Here is an 18885-nt window from a genome sequence, read left to right on the forward strand (position 1 = left end):
TCTTCGTCAACAGTTAGGAACCTAGGTATGCTATTCAACAGCAATCTTTTGTTTAAAAGCCACATTTCTAGCATTTGCAGAACTGCATTTTTTCATCTCAAAAATATATCGAAATTACAACCTATGCTCTCGATGTCAAATGCTGAACGTTAATTCATGCATTCATGATCTCAAGGATAGATTATTGTAATGCTTTATTGGGTGGTTGTTCTGCACGCTTAAGGGGAGACACTGCAGGCAAAAACACAGTTTTTTCATGCACCTGTAGAGTTTGAGATTTTGGGCTTTTTGGTGTTTCATAAAGTGTTTTTTTCAGACTAGTGGAAAGAAAACTGTTAAGTGTTTCTTTTGTAGCACTTGATCTATTTGTGTCAATAGATGTCAATTACAATCCATATTTTTAAAGGCTGTTTTCTCAAAATGAGTTTTTTTCTCCTACACTAAGCCATAAATCTCCACTTCAGTAGCATTTACACACACCAAACTTGACATTTTTATTCTGAAGTTTTTTACAGAAGGATTTGTTCATATATAATTTGCTTAATTTTATACAACATTTTATTCCCCCCAAATTGGTAAAAAAAAAATAATAATAATTGTTCAGATACCCAAAATGACCTTTGTAAAAACATTTGACTCTAATATGTCAAAAAATTAAACAAGAATTGTGAAACTGACTTCATCCAGTGTTTAGATTTTTGTACTAGAAATGTATGCAAATTAGAGAATATTTCATTAAATAATGCCCCATTTGCATATTAAACCTAACATTTTAAAAATGATAAGTAAATTTTTTTACCCTATTCACCTGCAGTGTCTCGCCAGCTGGTCCAAAATGCTGCAGCTAGGGTTCTTACTAGAACCAGAAAGTATGACCATATTAGCCCGGTTCTGTCAACCCAACACTGCACTGGCATTAAACATCGTATAAATTTTAAAATCGTGCTAATTATATAAAGCCCTCAAAGGTTCAGCTCCTCAGTAGCTACTTGAGCGAGTTCTTATCATATTATAGTCTCTCACGTCCGCTGCGTTCTCAAAACTCAAGCAATTTGATAGTACCTAGCATCTCAAAATCAACTGCAGGCGGCAGATCATTTACTTATAGCGCCTAAACTCTGAAACAATCTACAGAACACTGTTCGGGAGGCAGACACACTCTGTCAGTTTAAATCTAGATTAAAGACACATCTCTTTAACCATTCCATAATCAAAATTCATTAAAGGATTGTTAGGCTGCAATGCATTAATTAGGTCAACCAGAACCAGGAACACTTTCCATAACACCTGATGTACTTGTTGCATCATAAGAAGAATGGCATCTACACTAATATTAGTCTGTTTTGTTCTTATTCCGAGGTCACCTAGCCACCAGATCCAGTCTGTATCCAGATCAGATGGTCACTGCAGTCCCCTGAATCCAGTCCAAACCCAGGTCAGACGGTGAACAACACCTAGAGATGACCTCTACAGCCCTTAATGTCAGCGGAGACCACATCAACTAGATGAGCCCCAGAGATGGATCATCAGTAAGAACTCCTCATGTAGATGGCTGTTGCGACAAGACCACGGGAACCAGATGAGTCCTTTGCAAATCTGACTTTGCTGCAGCATGGAACATTTGTACTATTGACACTATTGTCTAATTTAATACTGTAAAGTTGCTTTGACACAACCCGTATTTTAAAAGTGCTGTATAAATAAATGTGATTGTTTGACTGATAGAGGGATGAATAACAATTTTACACAACAAATACGGTCCATGAGACAAAACTAATTTTTTAAAAAGGGGTTCCATTAAAAAAAGTGTTGTTTTCTGGATTATGAATGATCCACCACCATTTTCACAGACTAGCATTGCTTTAGTGACAGCAACAACCAAATGTTTAGCAAAATACAATCAATCAATCAATAATAAAAGGAATGGCTCCTGCTTCAATAAAAATTCACATGCTTTGTACAGTCAAAGAAACTTATGCATGCATGATTTCTTTTTAGTTTGGGGGCAAAATCTAAATGTTAAACACTGGCAGAAAACATGTTAATTGGAGTGAGGAATATATTGCTTTTATATGACAAATTAGATGCAGACAGGAAGTTTGTTATTTAAACAGGTTGTGTAAATGTTCAATGTAAAACCTAGAAATCTGAATTCCTATTATGATATGCAACCAGTTCTGCAAGAGATAAGTGAAACATCTAAAGGCAATTGACCCAAGTGCCAAGTGTATTCAAGAAGCATACTTTAGCTTAATGACTAGGCAGCAGAAGGAATAATAAAGATCTTTTAACTGACAGATTGTATAAACTATTATAATCAATGGATATAGTTTAGGGTGTAATAACTCAAAGTTAAACGCACTGTAAAAATTCCAAGAAACATAACACAACCTTTTGTGTTTAAAGGTAAAAATGCATTGCTCTAAGAGTTATAAGCCTTATTCTATGTTTTTGTTTTTACTGGAAATCAAAAACTCATCCTTATCTTATCTTACATATTCTTATTTTTACATATTAACTATTTAAAGTTTATAATGTCATTATTTATTTTTAAATATTCTTTCAGCAACTAAAGTGCAACCAGACACTTTAAGAAAAATGTAAACATCTTTTACAAAGTTCACACAAACAATATAAATCAAAATGTTCTTACAGATAAACCCTTATGTGCCATGTTTGATCTTTAACTGATTACCTGCTTTACAGGTAGAAAATATATTATTTCCTCAATACATAAAATCAGTTAAATATAAAATCATCAGGTATATCACAAGCTGCAGGAATTTCTGCAACTAAAACACCTGTGTATTTAAGAAGTGCTCTAAAAGTGTACACTGGTTGCTCCACAGTACACAAGGTGTTGATTTAGCAGATTGGCAGGAATTTACTTGTTTGTTTTGGTAGTTTGATTACAAAGCCTTAAGATAACGGCGCCATGTAGCATACTGTATCCAGTGTTGCTTCTCTTGTTCAGCTGTACTGTACCTGTATGGCTGATGTACAGCCAGAAGAGCAAGTAAAACTGACTAATAGTACTGAGCATTTGAGTGTGGAGGAAATAGGTGCTGTGTGGACTAAGGGTGAGTTTCAGCAACACTGTCTCATAGGAATCCACTGGAAGAGCTGAGATCCACTGTGAGTTTTCTGACGGACAGACTGCAGGTCACTGAAGAACAGCTGGATCAGCTCCGGAGAAATGGTAACTGATGTCATACAGAAGTTTGTGTGCCTTTTTCTTTTTTAACAAAACATGATCTGATTCACACAGCATATAAAGTGGCATTTGCTGCAACACTTGGACCTGTAGGTACTATTGGACCTTACGACACTCCAATCACATTGGCTTATGGTAATGTCTATGTGAATGTGGGAGGAGCTTACAACCCCGGCACTGGTATGTGTTCTTATACATCTACATTTTGTCAAAATAAATAGTGTAATTATATGAGCATATAAAAACCACTCCTAATTGTTGTCTATGCCATTACGGGTATCTTCATGGCACCTGTTAAGGGGGTCTATTTCTTTGCTGTCTCTGGAGTTAGATTTTCATTTAAAGTAATGGGTCTAAGACTCTTTAAAAATGAACAACAGATGGTAACTCTTTACAATGATCTTCTAGGTAACCGCCATGAATCAGCATATTATTCATTCTGTTTGACTCTAGTGGCAGGAGACCATGTCTATGTGCGCCTCTGGCAAAATACATGGTTCTACACTCTAAAAAATCCTGGGTTATTTTTTCTACCCAAATGTTGGGTTAAGCCATTTGGGTCATTTTTGGGGGTTATTTTCTCAGTCTTGGGTAGTTTTTGAGTAGTTCTACGTAACCCAACCGCTGGGTTATTTTCTGGGTCATTTTCACTGAGAGTTGAATCAATGCACCCCTCCCCGACCCGGACGCATCAACCCAGCTCCTTGGGTCAAATCAACTCGGGCGCAGGGTCAGCTCAGGTAGCGAGCGTAGCGCGGGCTGACTGAATTCGAGGTGGAGGTGGAGGCCACACACCCTCTGGAATTTGGATAAATAAGGTTCGTATCAGTATATTCATACGAATAACATGTGTTTTTTAACCTGTTTATACACATAACAATAATATTGAGGGCTAAAAGACAAATGTGCGATAAGAGTCTAGTTTACGTGCGCTGAGAGAGTTTCGTTCGTTTTGGTTTACTGGTTTCTAATGTCAGCTGGTCTGGACAGTAAATAGGTTTTCTTCAGTTTTCTACTTAAAAAAAAATGTTTTAAACGTTCCCTTTGGTCCATTACATATCTTAACCATATCTTTAATACATTTTTTTACACGTACAGTCAAAGCTGCACATCCCCCACCGCCCTGCAGTGCTGCTGAGTCAAAACAACCCAGTTGGTGGGTCATCATCTGTTGCGGGGATTTTTGAATCGTCAGCGCTCAGCGGGAGGAATTCTAGACTGCACTTTTCAAGCAGACTGTCTTCAGCGTTTTTGTGGTGAAATAAAGGTTTATATTTGTCTTCATTTCATTTAATCGTTACCGACTGGAAAATGTGCCTTTCTGAATCTAAAATATCACTATAATGATGGATCATAACAGCCGAGCGATCGCAACAGGCGGCCTGTGTGCATTTCTTGTTGCCCGCGTTATGATGAAGCAACTTCAATCGGTGAGCTGATGTGCGATTTTTATCACAGAAAGAGGCAGATAATATATTTTATACGGTAATAATGACTAGTCAATTTATTATAATTATACTTTATTACTATGAAAAGCAGATGGTTTGAAGAACACAAATAAACCATATATTGCCGCGTCGTAAGTTTTCTGTCCTAGCCTAACGTTACTGTCTTTGAGATTAGATTCAATCACACACGCAATCTTATTCATAAATGACAAGATTAAACGTCTATTAGAGCCCTAATCTCTGATTTATATTCAAAACTGCACTGGCGCTGATCTAGAGAGAGCAGTTACATAATTTTATATGAAACATCTTTACAAAGTCGTTTGTATGGTTATTTCTGGATTACAATCTTTCACAGAAGTACTGGAATACAAGATAATATTTCGGATAAACACTGCTGTCTACAGAAGCGATCAAATCACCTTAATAAAGATTGTATCAATTACAACATATGCCAGCAGGTGGAGACAAGAGACTTAAAATGGGATTTATTCAAAAACGTTGATTCGTTCAGGAATGACAAAAAAAGTTAAATTTGGCAAATCAGTGAAAGTTATTGAACCATTTGTTTAACTTATTTTTTCATCAGTTCGTTAAATATTGTATTTTATAAATAGACTGCAGCCGTTTTACTAGAAACTCTAGTAAATTACATGTTATTTTTATTAGTTGTCTGTTGTTTTTCAGAATCATTGTGGAAGAATGGTGATATGTATTACAAATATTTATTAATACAATATAGTTAATTTAAATATGGAGAAAAAAAACTTCTTTCTAAAGAAATTTGTATACTATATTTGCTCAGGTTTTAGCATTTTGAATTTGTTCAATACTAAGTATGAATGCAATTTTTTGCATTAATATTGGAAAGCAAACTTGTAATCCAAGTTTTTTGTTACTTATTTTTATACTAAATCATTATTAATGGTAATAATTAACAATTATTAACTTACTTACTTTACAGTAAGGTCTCCTTTGTTAATATTAATGTGTATAACAATAAGCAATTAGCAAAACATTTGTTACAGTATTTATACATTTTTATTAATGTTAATTTATATATAAAAAAATAAATAAATACAATTATTGTAAAGTGTTACCAAACCTCTTTTGACTTGCTTCGTATGCCTGTCAGTGGCTCTGTCAAAGTGGGCCATAATAATTTTCAGATATTTTGCCTCATCCAAAGCTCTGGCCCTTGATTTAATAAACATTTTGGATTAACTCCCCAATCTAACATACCCACACCCCAATATTCTGTTTCACATTTATTAATTTGCATTATCTGTCCTTTAGGTTGGAACAAATATGGTGGAGTACCTCCAGCAAGCTGAAGCATCAAGACCTTACCCTTACGTACTGTCACTTGAAAATGGACACATTGTCTCCCAGGCATTTGTCATCCTCACAGGAAAAGCTTTGGAGCAAAGCACTCTCATTGGGGCAGTAGATGTATACTTCAAATCATTTTATGTTTTTGACATAAACAAAACAGTGTTTCTATTGTTGGGAGTTTATAAAAAATGTTAATGAGTTGGAGCGAAGTGAATCCTCAACAGTGAAATTGTACACTTTTTTTATAACCAACATACTGGTGACTATCAATTACATTTTTGTGAAAATGTTTTACTGGCAAAATGCTGTAAGTTTTATTTTTGTGTTCATATACTGTAGACTAAAAACAACATCTTCATAATTTAGTCTAAAAACAATACTGCTTTGTAACATACAGTTGTTCTTGAGATATATTATAGTTTTAATTTCATGTGCATATGGATTAATTTGCAAACTGTTTTACTAAACCTTGGGTTTTGTGGAGTTCATGAATTTTTTAAATGTTAAAACATTTGCAGTTTTTCATCTTACAACTACAAAGAAATAGTTTTGAATGCTGTATATAAATCGAATTTTATTGTATATATTAAAAATATTAATGTAAAAATAAAGCTAATACAATGTTGACCATTTTATTCATTATGTGGTATATTTCATTTTAAAAGATTATTTTAAAAGGCATAAAAATAAATTATTTGAAAATATAACCCATTTATTAAATAAAATTAACCCATCATTTTAGTAAAAAATAACCAAGTTTGGGTAGAAAAACAACCCATTTGGTGGGTTAAAATTAATAACCCAACTTCTTGGGTTAATTTAACCCCATATGGGTTCTGTCCTATATTTACCCAGCCCCTGGGTTAAAAACTACCCAATTTGGGTTGTTTTTAACCCAGTGTTTTTAGAGTGTATGATAATGAAAACAACCACAATGCATTTGTTGGCTATTTAATTTTCCCTTTTTGGTAATCTTATTAAATTCACAAAGGTTGCAAGTTTCTAAATATGACCTTAGGTCACTTATAGGCAGTGATGGGAATAACGGCGCTATAAATAAACGGCGTTACTAACGGCGATACTTTTTTCAGTAACGAGTAATCAAACGAATTACTCTTTCTCCCGTTACAACGCCGTTACCGTTACTGACAATAAAATGCGCGTTACTATAACTGAGAACACTGAAGCGGTTTTCATGCGAGCAGCGTCTTTCTCAGCCATAGGACCTCTCTTTCTCTGAGGTGTTTGTGTATGTTCGGGGCTGAGGCGGGACACATAACCAGTGATGATGATTGGTGTGGCTGTAAACGTGGTGTAACTGAGAACGCGATGATTGGCTTACATTGAGTAAATTTCCATTGTTTGCCAATCAGAGGCAGAGTAGTGCGGGTGTTCACACACAAGCATGCGCACGTTTAGTCGCACACGCCGACATCCAGGAGTCACAACGATGGCAAGTCCAACAAGTTCAAAGGTAGCTTTTGAAAACTGGAAGTATAAGCATACTTTTCCCTCGCTGAGGTGAAAGGCAAAAATATTTATGTAACGTGCAACTTATGCAGGAAAAAAAGAGTCTCTCTGTGTCTGTGACAAGTAATTCTAAAATGAAGCACCTCACATCGTCACATGCCTCCACAAAATTAGTGGCTTAGAACGCAGGTGATAACGATATTTAAAGTTCTAAACCATCTTTATTTGTGCTTTATTGTTCCACTATAGTAATGATAATATTTATAATAATATGTTGAATCTGATAGTTGTCTTTCACGTTGTCCCACAACAACATTAAACTAGTGTAGATTAGTGTACAATGTTTTATATTTATTTTACAGTTATACTAATTAGATTTTTTAAGTAACGCAATAATTACTTTGACTGGTAATTAGTTACTTTTATAATGATGTAACTCAGTTACTAACTCAGTTACTATTTGTGAGAAGTAACTAGTAACTATAACTAATTACTTTTTTAAAGGTATGTGCCCAACACTGCTTATAGGAGTAAAATAAACACACTACAGCAATTTATCAATATATCACTGTACTTGTGATGACAAATCCTAAATTGTTTTTATTCATGAAGCTTGCTTATTGAATAAGATTCCTAAGATTCTATATAAGAACACGCTGACAAGACTGGATATTAAGAGGGCTCTTTAGAAAAGATGTTAGCCATGTCATTATTCATTTATGCTAGGCAGGACTGAAAAAGCCCCTACCTCAACAGCATTCAATGTTGAGTGATCTGTGCTGTCATTAATGCAAATTTGTAAACGTTAAGACTTAAGAAGAAAATATGATACAATTCAAATGAATAAATGTGTTTCAGTTCTATGTTTCTTCAGTTCTTTGAAATAAAGTGATATTAATTGCATCTCATAATTTGTATCTTGGTTTGTGGTGATTAAAATTAAAATCTTCAGCATAGTATTGGTCTTGGCTCTTTTGTGTTCTAATGTTCTTCTGTGTTCCAAATGATATGTTTCCATTATAGGGTTATGTCAAAGGAGACAGACAAAAGAAAAGCAAATATTTCTATGTGCTTTTCTATAGGTTGTGGCTGGTAAACTTTCCAGTCATCAATATATAATAGACTATCTTGTCACCAATTAATATATATAAATAGTATTGTGTTTATTTTTGTGTTGTTGTTTTTTTTTAACTATGAATTATTTTTTTATTTTGGGTTTGTTTAATCATGTATATTTATTACCTTTGGAGTTCTTTGTACACTCAAAATCAGTTAAATATCAATTCACCAGGTATATGAGGAGCTGCAGGAATTTACTTGTTTTGTTTTGGTAGTTTGATTGCAAAACCTTAAGATAATGGCACCATGTATCATTCTGTATCCAGTGCTGCTTCTGTACCTGTATTAGGGATGTGACAAGATCTCATGGCATGCGAGAACGTGACAATATCCTCTCAAAATATTTTGCAATATTTAAATAGAGCTGCAGGATTAATCCTTCAAAGATCTCTATTCAAACACCCACGTGATTGTATTCCTGAATAACATCGATTCAGCTGTGGCTATTACCACTGTTTCACATGCTAAGGAATCTGCATTCATGCTGCTCAACACAAACAGTCTTTTTAACCACATAATGATCATTATTTCTGTGTTATAGACATTTAAATAACAGAAGTCCTGGGATAAAAGTTTATAGTTTGGGTATAAACACTTATTGTTTTCAGTAGCGATCAAAACGAAAGCATCTTTAACACTTGTACGTATATTGTACCACTTATCCTTGGTGGAAATTATACAAGTTTTCAATATTGAAAGAAGTCTTTATTAATTGAGACACTGACTCCTTCATTTTTAAACATTGTCCGAATATATATTTTTAAAACTAAAAGACTTAAGCAATAAACATTTTGTCAGAACCACTAGTAAATTATGTTATTTCTAATATTTTTTTCTTCAGAAGTTTAGTTTGCATGTTTATTACTGCACATAATTCATTAAAATAGAATTTGTAAAGTACAAGTTGCTATCAAAATGCACTTCAGACGCATATGCTCGCGGGCGCGAACTGGAATCATTATCTAGGCTGCACTCGAAGCATTTTGAGGACACATCATCAATTAAGTATATTTAACGAATGTTACAGTATCCACTGTAGTTGTCCGCTAGTAGAAAAAATAGTTTTATCAGTAATTATCCGTGTATTGCTATTATATCAATAAGGAGAGTCTGGCTGGTGTGTGCGAGTGGAGGCGGGGCCAATTTGCATATTCATAGATCCACGTATAGTAAATGAGGCAATAGAGTTACATTCAAGCTGTCATAAGGCGTAAGAAAATTATTTTCACAAGAAAAACATTTAATGTAATTTCGATGATGAAGGATTAGTTTTAAGGGATTTTTTTTTACTACAGACTAATACTATTATTGTATTTTTGTTTCCTTCTGGAAAGCACACTGAACATTATGTTAATACTGAATATACATTAAATAAAGCCTAAATTATATATAGCATATATACTATAGCTATATAACTATAGCGTATACGCCTTTGCTTATATTGTGTTTTACTGCTATGTTTTTTTTTTTAATTCTGTTGTTACTTGCAAAAAGGTAATATAATACTAAACACAGTCACAACAATACAATAGGCTACGAGTAAGTATAGTGGAAGATTTACTTAAAGCTCAAACTTTCTATGATTTCTATGATACTGTGTTCTAAATGCTTAATTGACTAAATGCATTTACATACTGCAATCTTTTATTTTAATTATTTAATTTAATTAAGAAGTGAATTTACTCATACTAAATATAACACTAGTATAAAATGAATCGTTATAATTACAATGTAAGCATTTCCCCTCTTTTTTTTTTTACTGGAAAATGGCACCTATGGTATTCTAATTCTTTATACTTTTACTAAAGCTTTAAAGGCGTATTAGTGACTGACACTGTATATCACACTGCTTGCAATGACTAACTTTAGCTGGAAGAGGGCAGCCTTTAACTTTGCTGTAAACATAGGCAGTTGGTTTGGAGATGGTGTGTTGACTCTTGAATACCTCTAGAGGTCTCTAAAGAGCCTACTAAGAAACTGTTTAGAGAAAAAAAAAAAAGTCTAATAGCGCCGAAACAACATTAAATCATGGCGATATTATATCATGATATAAATATTGAGGCTGTAAATTGCAGTGTGCATTAATTAATTCAATGCATCGAATTAAGTGCTTTAAAAAAATAAAAGGTTATTTTTTCTTTTATGCATATTTGAAAAAATTGCATGGATGCCACCAAAAGATTTTCGCCTTGTTATTTTATATTTATTTATTTTGAAAGTGTGCCATGGATATACCACATCATAAACACATGTGCATTAAAGTACCGCACAGTATAAATTCAGACAGATAGAAAAATGAGTGACAAAGCAAACAACTCAGCACGTCCAAGTTCAGCAGCAATCCACATGAGTCAGAACTGGATAATAAGCCAGCATCATACTGGAAGAAAGGCACTTTGTGCTAATGACAGTTTGTAATGCATGCTAATGATGGCAAGTATTGTTAAAGCGTAGCTCTTGCGTCTCAATCCATGATGAGGAAGAAAGAGAGTGGCATAGCCTACCATAGGGCTTGCAATGTCACGTTTTTTGCAGCATGCCAGTCCTTCTTCTACTCTGCTGACCAAAGTTCAATCTGTCACATTGTCTCAGTCTCCAGGGGAGGCTACTGCCAGTCGTTTACAGCTCACAATTTATTACACTATTAACCTTTATTGCCATTCCAGCACCAGCGTCCACTTCTTCATACAACGAAGCAAGGCCAACAGAGTCTGAATCATAAAAACTATCTGTCATCTTTTACAGTGCGCGTGTATACAGCATGTGCATGTGTGTTTCGGAGTTCGCGCTTAACACACACTGTATGCATCAAGTCTCATCACTGGTGATATACGATGTGAAAACTACACTTAAAAGCTAAAAAGAAGCAAGACATTTTGAAGCTTCGAATCAATTGAACCGATCGCTTTGTCAAATGTCACTGTTGCGTTCAAAACCAATTAAGCGCCACCGAATCCGACTGAACGCCAGTTACAGTTCACTTCCAGGAATAAAAAAAAATCCTCATAATTTACTCACCCCCATGGCATCCAAGAAATTCATGTCATTCTTTCTTTGGTCGAAAAGAAATTAAGGTTATTGAGGAAAACATTTCAGGATTTTTCTCGACATCTTTTTTCTGAGTAACTGATGAGCGCCGCCATGATGGATTCTAACTTCCGTTTGGGTGATCTCCATAGACGTTTTTCCTGAACACGGAAGTAAGTCCGACTCTTAACTGAAAGAATGCTTTGCATTTCCGTTCTGCATTGTTTCTAGTCAAATTAGGGTATATTCCGAGCTAATAACTGATGTTAAACCTATTAAAATGTTTTTAAAAAGCACATGGCTCTATAGCGCCATCACTTGGCAATGACCGTCATTTGTCAGTGCCTCACTTTAATGAGTGTGTAGGTGTCACGAAGCAGCGGACGTTAGATACATTAAAAACAGACGGACCCTATTTGAATGGGTTCCTATGGAAACCGGAACAGAAAAGCATTCAATCTGACGTTAGAATTCGTAATGGCGACGCTCATCGTTTACTAAGGAAAAGGTTTATAGAAATCCATGTTACAACGGAGTAACAATTTATACTATAAATTACTGAAACTTTATATATAACTAAATATAAAAATGTGTTCTGCTAATGTTGTCAAAACAAATGAAAAAACATGCGGAACCTGCTAAATCATTTAGGCATATATTTATAGGCTATAGGACTTTGATAAACTAATAGGCAGTAAAGATACATGAGCAGTATTAATTAATATATTACCCTAATATTTTACCTACCTGACCAGAAATGATAACAAACACGAATGTTGTCAAGATTCTTGCCAAGGAAATCCAGGTTCAGTTCGGCTAACCATAACACCTTTTTTTGACAGTTTTTTGCACTCTTCTCCTTGATTTGTTATAACCTTCGGCAATCTATAATGTTTTCATGGTCCAACCAATTAGTAAAGCCTAAAACATGACAATAATTGATAATCTTCAGCAGCAATAATCAGCAACATTCGCGAGTTCCGTTCCGTTCAGTGTCACCAATATGGCTGATTTATTGTGCGTTGTGAAATATACAGTGGACTTCTAGGGTGGTCAATTTTCTACTCCAGCTTCAAAATTGTCAGACATTGTTGTTTTACCCCTTTTTGTAAAGGGTGTTTGACTTTCTTGGCATGTTCGCTTTGTAAACACTGGGTTGGTATTTCCGCCTATGTCATGTGTAATACGTAAGCTTGAGCTAGTTCAAGACAAACATTTTGTGGTTAAAAAGTATATAAATGTTAACTTTTGCTTTATGACCCTTACTCCTCGGCTGTGATCATATATAGCCCTTTTGAAGCTGCAATGAAACTGCAGTTCGAATCTTCAACCTGTTGGCCATCATTGCAGTCCACTATGGAGAAAAGTCCTGATTGTTTTCCTCAAAAACCTTAATTTCTTTTCAACTGAAGAAAGAAAGACATGAACATCTTGGATAACACAGGGCTAAGTATCTGGAAATTTTTATTCTGGAAGTGAACTAATCACTACTATCACCTATCGCTACTTTTTTGGTATAGGCCAGTGGTTCTTATTTCTGGCCTAGAGTTTAGCTCTAACCTTGATCAAACTCACCTGCCTGTAACTTTTTAGTGATCCTAAAGTCCTTAATAAACTTGTTCAGGTGTTTTCTTAGGGTTGGAGCTGAACGCTGCAGGAAAATGTATCTCGCAGGCCAGAGTTGAGAACCCCTGGTATAGGCTGTATTCTGGTTCACAAAGTAGATGCGTTTACACATGCGCATATGCGCTCACCCAGCGTGTTCGGTAGGTTAGACCTCATTAAGAATTTCTCCTGGCTGTAAGAGCTAATTAACCTAATTTGAGCAGCACCAGCACATACACAGATGAACCCAAGGGCCTGCTTTGCGTTTTTCAAATTAAGAGGGCTTCACTTTTCCCTGTGTCTGCATGGAGTCATTAGGGGAAGGGTTTGTGGAAAAAAGAAACCGAACAGCAAGTCAGTCATATCAAAGCACATCCCTAATTCACTCGAATCTCGGCGAACACGACAAATTGAATCTGCTGCACACGCTTAATATGAATAATTTTTCAATTCTTTAACTCTGAGGTCCAATCTGCTGCTGAATAATAAATGGTGACACACAGGCTAGTTTAACATTAACACTCATTAGCAAATGGCAAAAATCATTAAAGCAAAGCCATGATAACCTGTTATGCTTAATAGGGAATCATTTGGTGAGGTGACATGGAAGATTATGCAAAATTTATTTTTACATCGTGGCTAGAATGTTTTAATGCATCGGATTTCACGAAAAAAAAGGAGGTGTAGATGGAGGAGATTCTCCACCCCTCCCCAGTTGTCCACTGTGCCATACTGCAGATGTCACAAAGCCACCAGACACCCGCCATCAATCTTTTTTTTATGTTGTGCCTCGTTGTTTCTATGGCATCCTCTATTTCCTTTTAATTGTTTTATGTATAAATACTATTAGAGTAGTTTTTGTGCACAAAGTAAACAAAAATAACGGCAATTCCATCTTAAATGCACGTTCAAGAGTACCAGGATGCATGCGTGTGGTAACGGTTGAACCACTGATGTCTCATGGATTTTTTTTTAACAATGCCCTCACTACCTTTCTGGGCCTTGAACATGTTAGTTGCATTGCTGTCTATGCAGGGTCAGAAAGCTCTTGGATTTCATCAGAAATATCTTCATTTGTGTTCCGAAGATGAACAAAGGTGACAGAATCTTCATTTTTAGGTGAACTTTCCCTTTAAGTCAGACTACGTAACAAGTGCTTCCAGAAAACGTTTTAATGCTGCTTTTGCAACAGGGCTCTCAAGGAGAGCTGAGAAGCTAAACAGAATCCGGGGAGAGTGGAGAAGCACAGACATAATAGATGGATCACATGCTATTTATACAGGCTGGCTCGGAAAACTGAGCGTGAGAGGAGAGAAAATGAAGGGGAGTGAAGGAGGAAGAGAACATGTTGACTCGCGCTAATCTGTTTCATCTCTCTGTACACTCCCTGTGTGTTCTTCTCTTAAGCTGAGAAGAAAACCACACAGACTAATTTTCAATATGAAGATCAAATCCTTACAATCACCTGTTCAATATTGGGCCATGCTGAGTCCAAATCCCCAATATCCCTTCGGCCAATTGGAAGCTTGCGCTGTAAATACCCTGACTGACAAATTTTGCAGTGTTAGCATAACAGAAAAGAGCTGTTTAGTCACGATGTTAGTTTGTAGGCCAACCTGGGAAGGCTAATTCACTTTGGGAATTTCGAATGGTTTTGGATTTATGAGTAAAACAAGGTCTGTGGCACTTTCTCTACTTTGATTATGTGAACGTTTAGTACAATGAATTTCAGATGTTACTGTTTAGTTTGTGTTTTCACAACCAAATAAGATCTTAAAAGGATAGTTCACCCAGGAATGAAAATTCTGTCATTAATCTGTCACTAATTACTCGTTCCAAAGCCGTAAACCGTTCATCTTCATAACACAAATTAAGATATTTTGGATGAAATCTGGTAGCTTCCTGACCCTGCATAGACAGCAATGCAACTGACATGTTCAAGTTAGTGTGTACGTCGTTAAAATAGTCCATGTGGTTCAACCATAATTTTATGAAGCTACGACAATACTGTTTGTGCTCAAAGAAAAAAAAAAATTACTTCATTCATCAATTTCTTCTCTTCTGTACAGGTCTTCAATGCACATTCAGGAGTACTCACGAAAGTAAGTAGTTATTTTTGCTTGTTTGTTTTTTCTTGTTAAGATGAACATCCAATCAGCATCTCTCTCACCAACTGTCGGATGCCAAATCAACATGCTCACTCAGCGAAAAAGTCTTAGCCTCCAGCCTCAGAGTCCTGGACTCCGCCTCGGCCCTCCGACCCTGCGGCTCCACCCCGACTCTCAGTTCCCTCGTCTCCACCGTCGCCTGACGGTCCTCAAGCGCCGCCGGGCTCCATCGTCCCTCCGGCTCCGCCTTGGTCGGTCATCCCTTCGCCTCATGACTCCACCGGCTGTGCCTCGTCGCTCCGTCCCACCGGCTCGGTTGGGCTCTGCCTCAGTCCTCTGTCACTCCGGCTCCACCGTGGATCTCTGGATCTCCGCCTTAGTCGCCAGAGCTTTGGGCTCCACTTTGGCCCAGATCTTCGGCTCTCCGCCTCTGTCTCTACCGCCACCTGCTCCGCATCCATCGGTCAGCTCCCTGGAGTCGTCAGCCCTTCCTCCACTATGGCTCCACCGCGGGTCACCATCATGGCTGCAGCCTGGGTCTCACCTGGTTCCTCCTGCTCCGGATCCCACCTGTCTCCTTCTTGGCTCCTCCCTCCGTCATCACCTTTCTGGACTGTTCTGTTTCCTCCTTGGCTCCTTCCTTCGTCATCACCACCCTGGACTGTTCTGTTTCCTCCTTGGCTCCTCCCTCCATCTGATCCACCCTGTAATCCGCTGATCGTCCTCCCTTCCGGAAGTCTGTCCTCCGCCGAAGCCTCCTCCATAGACTTTGTGTTTAGTTTTTTCTTTTTGTCGGCGCGAGGTCGCACCTACTGAAAGGGGGATGTAATGTCACGCCCCATGGACTGTATGTTTGGTTTTTCCCATTGTTTCCCCCCGTTGGACTGTCTGTATTTGGTTTTTCCCTATGCCCATATTTGGTTTTCCTGTCAATTAGCATCATTCCCATCACCTGTCTGTGTAATTAGCACCCCTTTATCAATTTGGTTCAGTTGATGTCTCTTTGTCCGGCTAGAAGGTTACCTACTGTGTGCGTGTGTGTGTTCTAGTCATCCCTGACTGTTTGTTACCCTGCCTGAGGATTTATTAAAGACTTTGCATTTACTTATACGTCGTTTTTGTGCATTCCTACATGCTTAGTGACAGATTACACATTAACTAACTAAATAACTGAGTTTTATCTAATCTCATGGCGAAAACGTACCTGTGGGAACTCTTTTGCAAGACGCAAAATGTATACCAATAAGTACATATCACAGCCGTTTCCAACAGAAATGAACACTAAAGGTGGTAAAACAGCAAGTGCTTGTAATCATTTTCATACACAGTTATGATTACAGCTTCATATGTTTTCACTCTCTGGACGTAACAAGTTTGCTTGGTAGCTCAGGTCTTGCTTGGTAGCATTGGACTTAGGATGTGGAAATCGTTGGGTACGAATCTCGTGAAAAACATGACTCACGATGAAAGAGCTAAAAGACGACAGATCGGAAAACAAGCTAAAACAGCATGCTTGCGATTGCGTTTTTACGTCACATTCACTTTTGTTCATACTATCAGGTAGGTTTAAGTGTAGTGCAGATGGTATGTTATTTTAAAGCGTCACGGAGCATTAGAGTTATAGCGCCACTTGACGGACATTTCAAGTCAGAATTGCGGTGACACCTACAAAAGCAACGTCACATAAAACGTACCATATGTACTTTTATCTGTTCCGGGGGAATTAACACTCTTTTAGCTCCACTCAATGGACATTTCACTTCGAATATGTCACAAAACATACATGGTGGTACGTTTTTTGTGTCTTGCAAAAAATGTTCCCACAGATATGCCTTCGTCATGAGATTAGGTTGAGGTTTTACACATTAATTTTTCACCCAGGCTGTCTCTCAAAGAAATAATCTGTTCTCCTGGTCTTCCTTTTTTAATAGAAATCTAATGACACATGAACGGGAAACCTGCAGCGAGAACGCCAGAACAAAAGGTGCTGTCTCTAGTGTTTTCTCAGCAGAACACATCCACCCGCACTGTTTTCTTGTAGTGATGTTGTGACCAGCACAGGCCAGGATGCACCTGCGTGTGGAAGCTGAGGTCGTTTAGGACACGAAGATCTTTTCCCCAGACCATCACTGCCATCGGCTCCCTATTTATACCCTCATTCTCTTTCACACACACAACAGTCGCACACCCACAGGGAAGGAAGCACATCAAGGAAGTCTCGCTTTTCTTTCTTTTTCTTTTTTTTTTTTTAACACCCGTCTCCCAAGGCCTCTCAGTGGTGGATGAGCTCTCGCCCTCCAATTTACACCCTGGTAAGTTAAGGAAATAGCCAGTGGCCCATGTCTACATAGCATATTGAGAATCACACTGGGAGGAAGTCAGTACAATACCCATTTCCAAGTATTCCAACAATCGCCTGCTAATGATGAAGGACATAAAACATAAACAACCAGTGATTCCCAAGCCGTTTCGTAAGTTTTTGTACACAAACGCAGACACTTCGGGCCATTCTCTCAAGGCTGGAACACACAGAACAGTCTGTTCCTATTAGTTAAACATGTTTGTTAGTGATTTAAGACCAGATTGGGGGGGAAACGGAGGATAGGGAGGATCAATGTCCTGGCTTAAACCGCAGCCCCTCGTTCGCCGTCTCCATGCTTTGATCGGGGCGCTATCTCTGTACCTATGCTCTCCGATCTGCGTTATTCAATTACATTTGAGCTCATTCCAAATGTGAAAGAGAGAAGCCAAGAAAAAAAGTCAATTTTTATGCCGGAGCGTAAGGACAGTGCCTTGCCGTCTAACATTGATTTCCAATACGACAGTCCTAACATGTCTAGATACACTAAAACGGGGCAAGATTAGTCCAAATCACCCTATCACACTATTTGAAGCAAGGGATCAGTAAAAGCATTCTCCATTATCTATAAAAAAGGAGCCACTTAAAGTTTGTTGACCTTAATGGAAGAATGAAATAGCAGTATGGAGTTTCTTAACATTTGTATGCACTTAAGATTAGATCTGAGGTGGATTACTAAAGTATTTTGTAGGTGTTGGATTTTGCTGTATTTGGCCGAGCAGTTGTTTGAGTGGCTCGCCAATGTATTAGATTATGCTAATACATAAAATAAGTAGGCTTGTTCAAGATAACATAACAGAGTTCTTGTGGGGAGAATAATTTCTTGAAGGCAGTAGTGTGGTATGCATTGCGGGACTCTTGTGAATGGCATCACAGGTTATGTTTTCTTTGCACACGAAAGGTATTCTTGTAGCTTCATAAAAATTAAGGTTGAACCACTAATATCACATGGACAGTTTTAACAATGTCCTTACTACCTTTCTGGGCAATGAACATAGTAGTTGTGTTGCTGTCTATGCAGGGTCAGAAAGCTCTCAGATTTCATAAAAAAAGATGAAGATGAACAAAAGTCTTACAGGTTTGTAACAACATGACGGTGATTACTTAAAGACAGAATTTTCATTTCTAGGTGAATTATTCCTTTGAAAAATATTAAGAAATACCAACCTTAAACTTTTACATTGAGTTGCATACGTAACA

General features: G+C 37.1%; 1 pseudogene; it reads left to right on the plus strand.

Moving 5' to 3' along the window:
* Window positions 1-1518: 1518 nt before the first annotated feature.
* LOC141344500 (complement C1q tumor necrosis factor-related protein 4-like) lies at window positions 1519-6969 on the plus strand (annotated as a pseudogene).
* Window positions 6970-18885: the final 11916 nt, after the last annotated feature.

The sequence above is a fragment of the Garra rufa genome, chromosome 10 (genome assembly GCF_049309525.1).
Source record: "Garra rufa chromosome 10, GarRuf1.0, whole genome shotgun sequence".
Taxonomy (NCBI): domain Eukaryota; kingdom Metazoa; phylum Chordata; class Actinopteri; order Cypriniformes; family Cyprinidae; genus Garra; species Garra rufa.